Raw genomic sequence first — 10,353 nt, 5'->3', positions numbered from 1 at the left:
TGACGCAAAGGATTAACCTAAAATCTCCTCATTAAACTCAAAAAGATATATATGTGTTCACGATATTTATTGCTTTATACGAATACTTGGCTTAAAATCTCTCTCTCTCTCTCTCTCTCTCTCTCTCTCTCTCTCTCTCTCTCTCTCTCTCGTACGAAAGGCGTGACCCTTTAAAGCTAATTTTAGTCAGCTCACATAAAGTTCATCTCAGATGTATAATGCCAAACTTCCTTAAATTGTGTAAAGAAGTTTGTCCACGTGAAGCGAACTTCTCCAGTATTATCTTTATGATGTCACCCGACATGCTGGTGTTATTCCAGTCATGTTCTGAAAGTTCTCTACTGAAATTATACCAGAGAGACGAATTTTTTTGCAAGGTGACGTCATAATTTCCCATAAATGTCAGATCTTAAAAATTACGACTCATCCACCGTTGATTTATATAATTATGGCAATCATAGGCCTGATAAAGGTTATAAATTTGATTGTTTTTATACTAGTTTCATGTGATTTTAAATGGGGGAAAATTAAGTTTTTGGTTGTTGCTTGAAATGAGTCTTAATTATTTTTTCCAAAGACTATCAATTCTGAAATTTAGACACAGATGGCGCCACTGCTTCTACAAGGACACTAAAGAAACTATTCGTTGTTTTGTCATCCTTGATATGTCAAGTCAACGTTGGTGAAGTTACTTCATCTTTGCTTAGGATACAATGGATTTAGTCTTAAAAGTGGTATTCATCTAGATGTCAAGTGTGATATCCTACAGTGTTAAGTCCAGCTAAGTTCTGTGATAATTTGTGAACGTGACGCTAGTATAAAGATTGCTTATTCTACAGGCTCCTTTTCACACACCAAGAACCGGTAAGATTGTATAAGCTCTTGGGTAATATGTCCATTTGCGCCAGTTAAGTTTGTGAAACTTTCAATGTTAAATGTTCCTGTCAACCATCAAAGTGTATAAATATTGCCATGCTTTCCTAAACTCTTAAGTTTGTAAGTTTTAATCTTATAATCGTAGTTTAGTTAGTTTGTGCTAAGTTTATTAGATAATTTTGTGCTTTTAATGTAGAAGATTTACCTAAGTGTCCTTGTCTTTAAAACCAAATCGTTAAGCCATAAGTATAACTGCTGATTTTATTACTACTGTTCTTTTTTTTCAAATGCTACTTTGTTACTGTAGCTTGCACGGCAATAAAGAAACCCGTAATTTTAATCTCTAAGTTCTCCATATAAATATACTGCTCTCAGCCGTATTTCAGTAAAGTACATGTGACCATAATTATTAACTTTTACGGGTTGGTAACCTTAGTATCACTCCTTTACGTCGTTAAATCTGTTTCTAAACGGTCAGGCAACATTTATTCCAGGTATTTTATAGATTTTTAGGGCATTCTTTAAGTGATTGATGAATCGGATTGATTTTAGCAAATGAGTCGGTGTCAGTTTTAGAAAGTTTGAAGTTAATGTTTAGAGGTACACCAATTATCCATAAAGTTTGGCCAGTCTTGCTAGTTTAATTTCTTGCACAACAAAGCTACGAAACTAGTAATTACTATCGGTTGCATAGTTATTGAAAGTTTAGCAAAACCTCTTGGGGAGTGAAATCTTTTATGAAGTAATTTTCATACACTTAATTTGATGAATAGACTGTTTACCGTATATTGCAACATAACTTTAATTCTCGGTCTACACTCTTTAAGTTTTTTAGTCTGGTACATAATTCTTATTTCGATTTTTTAAGTAAATTTTGTTAGATATATTTTACTTCGACGCGTTCATTTTTCTGTCCATCTCTGACTCTGAAAGTTTATTATTTAAATGGGAAATAAATAATTTCGAATCTATTGAATTTCCCAGTTAAATAGAACATAAGAATTTTGTTAATAGGGTATCATATATTGGTTTTGGACGCATTAATTTACTTTACATTTAAGATTGGTCCATTGAAAACCTGGTTTTACTTAAAGCTATTTGTTCCCGATTACTGCTTATGTAGCCTACACTTAAGTTTGGCGTAGAAAAGTTAAAAATCCTGGATTAAATGTTGCAGGATTTAGTCTTAAAAACAGATATATATTGGCGTATAAGCGTGATATTACGGTCACCAACCTGTGAAAGATAATGTAGTTGATGTAGGGTAAAGTTACGGTCGCCTGCATTTGACTAAAATACGGGTAAGAACAGTATACTTTTATTAGAGAATTTCATATCAAAATTAGATAGTGTACAATGACGACAATGAATGAATTAGTTTGTGCATAAAAATATTAACTGGTTCTCATTCATGAACAGTATTTACCTAAACTTAGTATTGAAATTTATAGGCGGAATGCTATAAAATTTAATTATATAGAGACTAACTTTTGGGGAATATGAAATCTAGACTTTGTTTAATCCTAGAAAATTAGCATTTATAATAGCTGGTGTTATATTTGATTTGTGGCTTCTTAATCATTATAGATTAATTTAATTTTTTCAGTTGATTCTCTAGTTCATATGTCTACCAAATGGGATTTAATTAGAAAGTTTTTAAAGTTACTATCATAAGTTAGGAGATTTTAAGTTACCATCAAGTGGTGTTTTAGTACAATCAATTGCCAAGTCTTGGAGATCTTGGGTAAAAGTTTTAAAGGTACTAAATGTTATCAATCAATGCTGATAGAAAAGATTGACTTAACACCACGCTAATATTTAATTCTGTATTCTATTGGCAGCGAATCCTAAACCAGCGAATGTAAGACACTTTTTTTTTATAATTGGTAAAGACCAGATCTTTTCTTTAAACTGATTGAAATCAGTCTTCAGTCCCAAACTTTTCCTCTTAACTTTGGTTACCAAGATTTCTTAATGAAAGATTTTTATTTATTGTTAATTATGTTGAAACCTTTCAGACGCTGGCTGTACTAGGAATCCTGCTCTTCTGCTGAATGCATCCTGTCACATTTTCAAAATCATCGCTTCCTAGCAAATTTAATTCTAAATCAATGGTAAAGATTCACTTAACTCTCCAAAATCCCCTTTTTTTTACATATCATTTTTACATATCCAATATATTCACATTTTTTTGAAGTCTTAACAGTCATGATTTTACGAAGTTCAAGGTTAACTAGTTTTATATTTGACTGGTATGACTTTGTCGTTTTATTTGCACTGAAATTATTTCTATGGCTGTGGTTTGTAATTTACTTTAAAGTTAGCTAATTTTATTTGTTTGACTATGATCCAACATAGATAAGTTTACTTTGTTTAAAATTAGCTATTCTATTTGTGTGACTTATAATCTGCAATAACTTTACTTGGTTTAAAGTTGGCTAGTTTTATTTGAATGATTGGTGACCATTAAAACTGTTTTTATATTTTGCCTAAATATTGATATAAGATTTTTCTTCCAGATGGTAATTGGTATTGCAGCGTAGGATAGTGAAACTGGATCTGGCCACATACCAGCCAACGTTATATTTTAAGGATTCTGTGGAATGCGAACTAAAGCACTAAAGTATGTTTTTCAACTTTGAAGACAAACTAGGGACATCGGTTCTGTGAATTCCTTCACACTTGAGACATTTTACCCACCTTGCCCACAATGGACCAGGCAAATGACTAAATGCTTCAAAGTACTGCTTCTCAATTATGGAATTAGTATGAAAATTTGAGTCTGCAAATGGTTGAAGATTCAACCAGGACAGTACGCTGACACGGGTTCTTGCCACTGGACGCCCTATATCGACCGTATCAACCATATTCCTGGGTCTTCTAGTGGTTGAAGATTCAACCAGGACAGGGCGGTCCGTAATCGACCAGACTGTGCTTTAAATCTGTTTTATTTGTGCTTTTAAAGTAGAATTTGTTTCACTTCAAATATTTTGCTAGAACTTTAAGTTGAATCTACGAAATTTTGAAAATATAGTAAATTTTGAAGTGTAGCGAATGTTAATGGTTTAATTTATTTTTCTTTTACTTAGGATTGAAAAAAATTGTCAAACTGTAATGCCATATTCTTATTTCTAATCTGAGCAATGTTTCAATGCTGTTTAAGAAAAACTTTATAGATCTGCATAATTTTCTCAATACTAGAGGTTTTAAGTTTTATATAGTTGTGCAATTTCATGTATTTCCACTTTCAATGTCTTTTCTCAATGCCGAGGTTAACATCTGTATGGATCTGTCTTGACTGTTTTCAATATTGTTTTTAGTTCAAACTGTAAATTAAAGTTCAGATCTAAAAGCAATGAATTATTGAAAGTTTTGATATTTTTCTACTTTAGGGGAGGCATCCCTTAACTGTTCGTTGGATTTAAGTAAAAGCTATTAATTATTGATATATTGTGGAGTTTGTTTGGTACATGAAGGTTATGGATGTTTTAATGTGTGGCATTTGTCTACTTTAGGAAAAATCTAATTGTCTATTTGCATATTCGAAATTTATAAAGCAAGTTTTAAGAAGTATTTTCGAATCAAATTGTTTGTAATTCCATTGGTATTTTTAGATTTGATAAACTTCTGACTTGGTTGCTTAAGATTAAACTAAACTCTGGTGTTTGGAAGTTTCTAGTGTACTTACTTATCCTTTTGGGAAATTTATTTCAAGATTGAAGGCAAATATGAAGTGCAACCTTTAAACATACTGGCTAAGCTTTACGTTAAACATTCAAGGAGACCCGAAAATTTAGTGGTAAAATAATTGAAATTTACTTATCTAAAAAAAAACAATTTGAAGAAAGTGGCAAAGAATTATTCCCCTATTTTCATCTCAAATAATTGAGAAACTGGCTGAGAATTTTTCCCACCGTTTGGGAAATAAAACTATTCTGGCATACCTTATACCACTTAAAGTTTAATACACCACCGTTCACAAGGTCTGTCTTTACCTGCATACTGTGACCTTTTGCAGACTGTGCGCAGGCTCTGCTGCAGAGGTTTAGTTTGATGGTGTATAAGGATTAAGTAGTTGGCAGAGTACTGTCAATGTAGTGAGGTGTGGGGGGCCAGTATAGTACGGTAACGATTGCAAGTCTTTAAACTTTAATCTTTGTGCTGTGTAATAAAATTTATGTATAAAAGCTAATGGGAAGGTGGCTGGAACTTTAAGCATTTTAGAGGTTTCATGACTTGCATTGATTAAAAATTAAAGCAACTGTGTTACTTGTGGATGGGCGTAAACCACAAGCAAAACTTGGTTTACTTTTCTATGGGTTTTCCAGTTTTAAACAGGGTGGGGGATTTTCCAGGAGGGCGTCCTCCCACCCCTCGATTTGTGGCAAGTGTTGAGAGAGTCAAAGACACGCACTGAAAGGTAATATACAATAAACTTTGTACGGTAGTTAACGAAATGAACTGGAGGTAAGGTACTATCGCCTGGCATATTTGACGTATTGCCTCAAGGCCCTGCTATACAAAAATGGCTTGGTGTAGCTTCATAATTGGAGAAACTGCGAGAATCAATTAGGTTTCTCCCAATGTTTTTCAAAGTATATATTATTGACTTGTAGCTTGTCAGGGTTGGGGAGAAGTCATGGTATATAGGTGATAGTTGACTTTTGAAATGATATACTGGCTGTGAAGTGATAAAGAGCCCGTGCCTGGATATGGGGGTCAGGCAATCTGAATCATGAAATGATATAGGAAGGCAGTACACATGACCTGTCGCTTCTCGTGTCCCACTACCAACCGTTCGTCATGTCCGAGGAACCTTGTGCTCGAAAGTCAAATGTTGATGAATTGAAAATGCGTGTCGATAGACTATGATACACGTACTGCAACAATTACATATGAATGAGCAAATTAATGTGAACGTGAACAGAGTGGAGGTTAAAACATACATTAACTCTTAGTGTAAAATCAGGAACTAGGTATGCGCAAAATAATTATAAAAAAAATTAGGAACAGAAACTAATATTAATGCGCGCACACAGTATGGTGCTCCCAGGCAATGTCATTTTTGAACTGGTGACGACGCATTATGGTAATTTATTTCGAACTATGACAGCAATGAGGATATGCCAGGTGCTGAACGATGATCTGATCATGGGGTATCTAGTTTTATCAAAATCATTGTGTAATTTATTCCCATTACATTACATCTACTTCTGGCCCATATGTAAACTCCGGTCCTATTGTCACATGACTTCCTAAGCATCCTCTATTTTTGAATCCTTTCTTTACATTATATCTTCCTCTGCTATGCCGGGTTCATCTTGGTTCACATAGCAATAATAATGGGCTGTTTTCTTGCGTCTCCTACGAGCCATGTTGTTGTGCTGGACAAATGTCGTCCTTCATAAGTAGCAAATCCTTATGCAAATCAAGATAAAAATAGTTCTAATAGCTTAGTTCAGGCTCATTCGTCTGATAAGGAAAAGGCAACCCTTTTGGCTGATGTTTTTGACAGTAAACAGAGTAATGAAAAACTTGAACTTCCTCATTCCTGTTTTCCTGAGGCTAAACTAACTAGTTTAGCTTTTCGATCTCGTGAGATTAAAGCTCTGTTGATGGACCTTGATGCTTATGGAGGTGTAGACCCTAATGGTATTTTTCCTTTGTTTTTTATAAAGACAGCAGATTTCTTAGCTCCAAAGTTATCTGTTATTTTACGCAAGTTAGCAAGAAGAGGAGCTTTTAGCACTTGTTGGAGAATTGGTAATGTTACTCCTCTATGTAAATGTGTTTGTGGTAGCTCAAGTCCCACTGATTACCGCCCAATTTCCATAACTCCCATATTATCTAAAGTTTTTGAACGTCTTCTGGCAAAACGTCTTAATAGGTTTGCTGAAGGTAATCATCTATTCCCTAGTTTGCAATTTGGTTTTCGGAAAGGCCTTGGAGCATGTGATGCCCTTCTTACAATCTCCAATGCAGTACAGAAATCCCTTGATTGTGGTCGGGAAGTTCGTATGATTGGCCTTGATTTTAGTGCTGCCTTTGACCGTGTTAATCATGAGGCCCTTGTTTTCAAACTGAAACAGTTGGGAGTGGGTGGGTCGTTTCTTAGCATTATTATTGATTTTTTAAGTAGTAGATCTCAAAAGAGTTGTTGTTGATGGGCACCATAGTGAGTATAGGAATGTGATATCCGGTGTTCCACAGGGTAGTGTTCTTGGCCCATTACTTTTCATACTATATACACATGACATGTGGTTTGGCCTAGAAAATAAGCTTGTTGCATATGCAGATGATGCTACTCTCTTTGCATCAATTCCATCACCTGAATGTAGATCTGGGGTTGGTGAATCCCTTAATAGAGATTTAGCTAGAATTAGTGCATGGTGCAAATTATGGGGTATGAAGTTGAATCCTAACAAAACTCTAAGTATGATTGTAAGTAGGTCAAGGACGGTGGCTCCTCAACATCCGGATCTCAGTATTGATAATGTTTCTTTAAATTTGTATGACTCTTTCAAAATTTTAGGCGTGATTCTTGACAGCAAATTTACTTTTGAGAAACATATAAGGTCTGTGTCTTCTTCAATTGCACAAAAAATTGGCTTATTGAGAAAGTCTTTTAAGATATTCGGTGATCAATCTATTCTGAAGAAGTGTTTTAATTCTTTTATTCTACCTTGTTTTGAGTATTGTTCTCCTGTCTGGTCTTCAGCTGCTGATTCTCATCTTAATTTGTTGGACAGAAACTTACGGTCTATTAAATTTCTTATTCCTGATCTAGATATTAATCTCTGGCACCGTCGATCAATTAGTTCATTATGCATGTTGCATAAAATTTTCCATAACTCTGACCATCCTTTACATTCAGATCTCCCTGGACAATTCTATCCTGTTCGTAATACTAGGCAGGCAGTTAATTCTAATAGCCAGGCCTTCTCCATCATAAGACTCAATACTACGCAGTACTCTAGAAGTTTTATTCCAGCTGTTACCAAGTTGTGGAATGATCTTCCTAATCGGGTTGTTGAATCAGTAGAACTTCAAAAGTTCAAAGTTGGAGCAAATGCTTTTTTGTTGACCAGACGGACATGAGTCTTTTTATAGTTTATATATGACATTTTTGTTGTTGACGTTGTTAATAGTTTATATATGATATATCTCTTTTGACATTACTTTTTTTAGAATGATTTATTGTTAATTTGTTCTCTTCAGTTATTTATTTCCTTATTTCCTTTCCTCACTGGGCTATTTTTCCCTATTGGAGCCCCTGGGCTTATAGTGTCTTGCTTTTCCAATTAGGGTTGTAGCTTGGATAGTAATGATAATGATAATGATAATGATGATGATGATAAGTAGCAAGCCTAAGGGCTGCTCTTGTGTCTTGCAGCGTCGTTAAACAAGTCATTGTTTATTTCTTCAACTGATAACGCTGACAATTCATGGCTTTGACCACCAAATGTGGACGTTCACAGGCAAATTATTTGTCTGCAGGCACTGCTCGACTGTATGGACACAACGTAAACCAGCTTTCACAACACTACTTGGTTGTGTTCAGATCTGAGGGTTATCTTGTATTAAGATAAATTAAGCTATAATAATGTGAAATTAATCAAAGCTATCGTTTTTCTAGTATGAAAGATTTATCTAAACAGTTTTGATATTATAAACTTTAAAAGGCTCTAAGTTACTAGTTTGCACTAGGACAGTGTCGTGTGATATAATGAACAGCTTCGCACTTTATATCATGAAAGTAGACATGATAAAGGAAATATAAAGATCCTGTTTATTTCTTTAAATTAACTAAAATCAAGGTATTCTGGAGACAAAGGCAATGCTCTCACCCCAGCAAGAGGTGGTAGTGATGTGAGTATCTGGCCCCATTCCAGCGCACAATTTATAATTATCTACTTTGCCGATTTCCAAACTTACTTCGATCTTCCCGTCCAGCTTAACAATTTTGCTTGATACTGTAACTGAATGGCTATTTCACCAGATAGACCGTAAGTGCTGAATCTTGTAGAATCCAACCTTTGCAAGAGAAAAAAAGAATGTGTGAAACATTGATAATTGTTACAATCGTTAATTTTCTTCAAGATATATCTATATGAATTACTGTGGTTACCTGAATGAAATTGAGAATCAAATAAACTATACTATTTTATAGTCCTCTATAAAAAGACACTCACTTAAATTTGTTTCAATAGCCGTTTAACATCTCTGGAACGTCTCGATGCGAGTTCATTTAGAATTTATTCAAAGATCCTTTGTGAAATTACGCTGGAGTTTAATGTTATAGATCTATTATCCATTATCCATCAATTATCATATAACCTTTACAGTTTTATGAACATATTTTGATAAATTTGTAGTCGCTATTCCACGAAATTTGCTTCTGTATCCACGAAATAAGAAATTTTGAAATGAGTTTTCTAAGTCAAATAAATTATTGTAGTAGTCCATAAAAACGTTTTCTCCTAATAGAAGCTGATACATTTTCTATTCTTACAAAGGCATAAACTAATGTAAATAGGACTCCGGCACTTTTTTATGCTTGTAACTCTATTAGATAATGAATATTCGTTACACTAACGACTTTTAAAAAAAAATATATTTAGTCCAACCAGTCAGTCTTAGAAGGGTTTACTGAGCTTCCAGCTAAAATACTGGCTGAAAACAGATAAAGACACCGGGTTTGGTTGAGGCCTCTGACTGGTTGAAACATACTGTAGTATTGATAGTTACAAAAGATTCAGTAAACACGTAGATACCTCGGCAGGAGGACGTGGTATTTATCTAGTGCTTCTGTAAAAAAAGAAAGGTATTTCAAACGATTTTTTCTTGAAGTTCTCGTGAATGTGCTTCTGCTTTAGTTGACACATATGCGAATATCCTGCTGTTTTCTTTCAAAATAGATTATTGATTTGTCGATATTTAATTTTATTTTTATTAACAGTATTGTTTTGTTTATGTTTGCAATACGTTAATAATTCTAACCAATTTAGTATTATGGTATGAAAAGACGATTGGTAAATGCGTGTCTCAACAATAAATATTATCTCCAAAAGGTGAAAAAATAATAGATTTATGTCTTTTGTAGATTCTAGACCCTAAAACTATATGGCAAGCTCCCACTAGACATCCGAAAGACTGAAGATGTCAAAGCTTTCAAGAAGGAACTAAAGACTTCCTTGTTTCCAAAGTGCTTTGATAATGTTGATTTGACTATTAACATGGGATAGGCTGTTTCAAACTTTAGGTATCTAAAAACGTCTACAACAAACAGATCTTGTAGGCCCTGTAGTGCGTAGGCTCTCTTTGTGTGATAGGACCAGGAAAACATCTATTAAAGTATAGTGAAGTAACCATAATTTTTGTTTTACATAAAATACATTTGTGATAATTGTTGTGCTATGCGGAACTAAATATCTTATTGCAGCCAAAGATCTTTCAACAGAATAATTGAATGAAATT

At 34.1% G+C, this 10,353-nt stretch overlaps 1 long non-coding RNA gene across 1 annotated transcript; it reads left to right on the top strand.

Annotated features, from left to right (window-relative positions):
• Positions 1–726: 726 nt before the first annotated feature.
• Positions 727–4,540, top strand: LOC137640534 (uncharacterized). The gene is made up of 3 exons (XR_011044393.1): positions 727–864; positions 2,895–2,990; positions 3,396–4,540. It is a non-coding gene; the product is annotated as an uncharacterized lncRNA (long non-coding RNA).
• Positions 4,541–10,353: the final 5,813 nt, after the last annotated feature.

The sequence above is a fragment of the Palaemon carinicauda genome, chromosome 5 (genome assembly GCF_036898095.1).
Source record: "Palaemon carinicauda isolate YSFRI2023 chromosome 5, ASM3689809v2, whole genome shotgun sequence".
Lineage (NCBI taxonomy): Eukaryota > Metazoa > Arthropoda > Malacostraca > Decapoda > Palaemonidae > Palaemon > Palaemon carinicauda.
The sequence above is the reverse complement of the archived record's forward strand: the minus strand, read 5'-3'. Positions and strand labels throughout refer to the sequence as shown.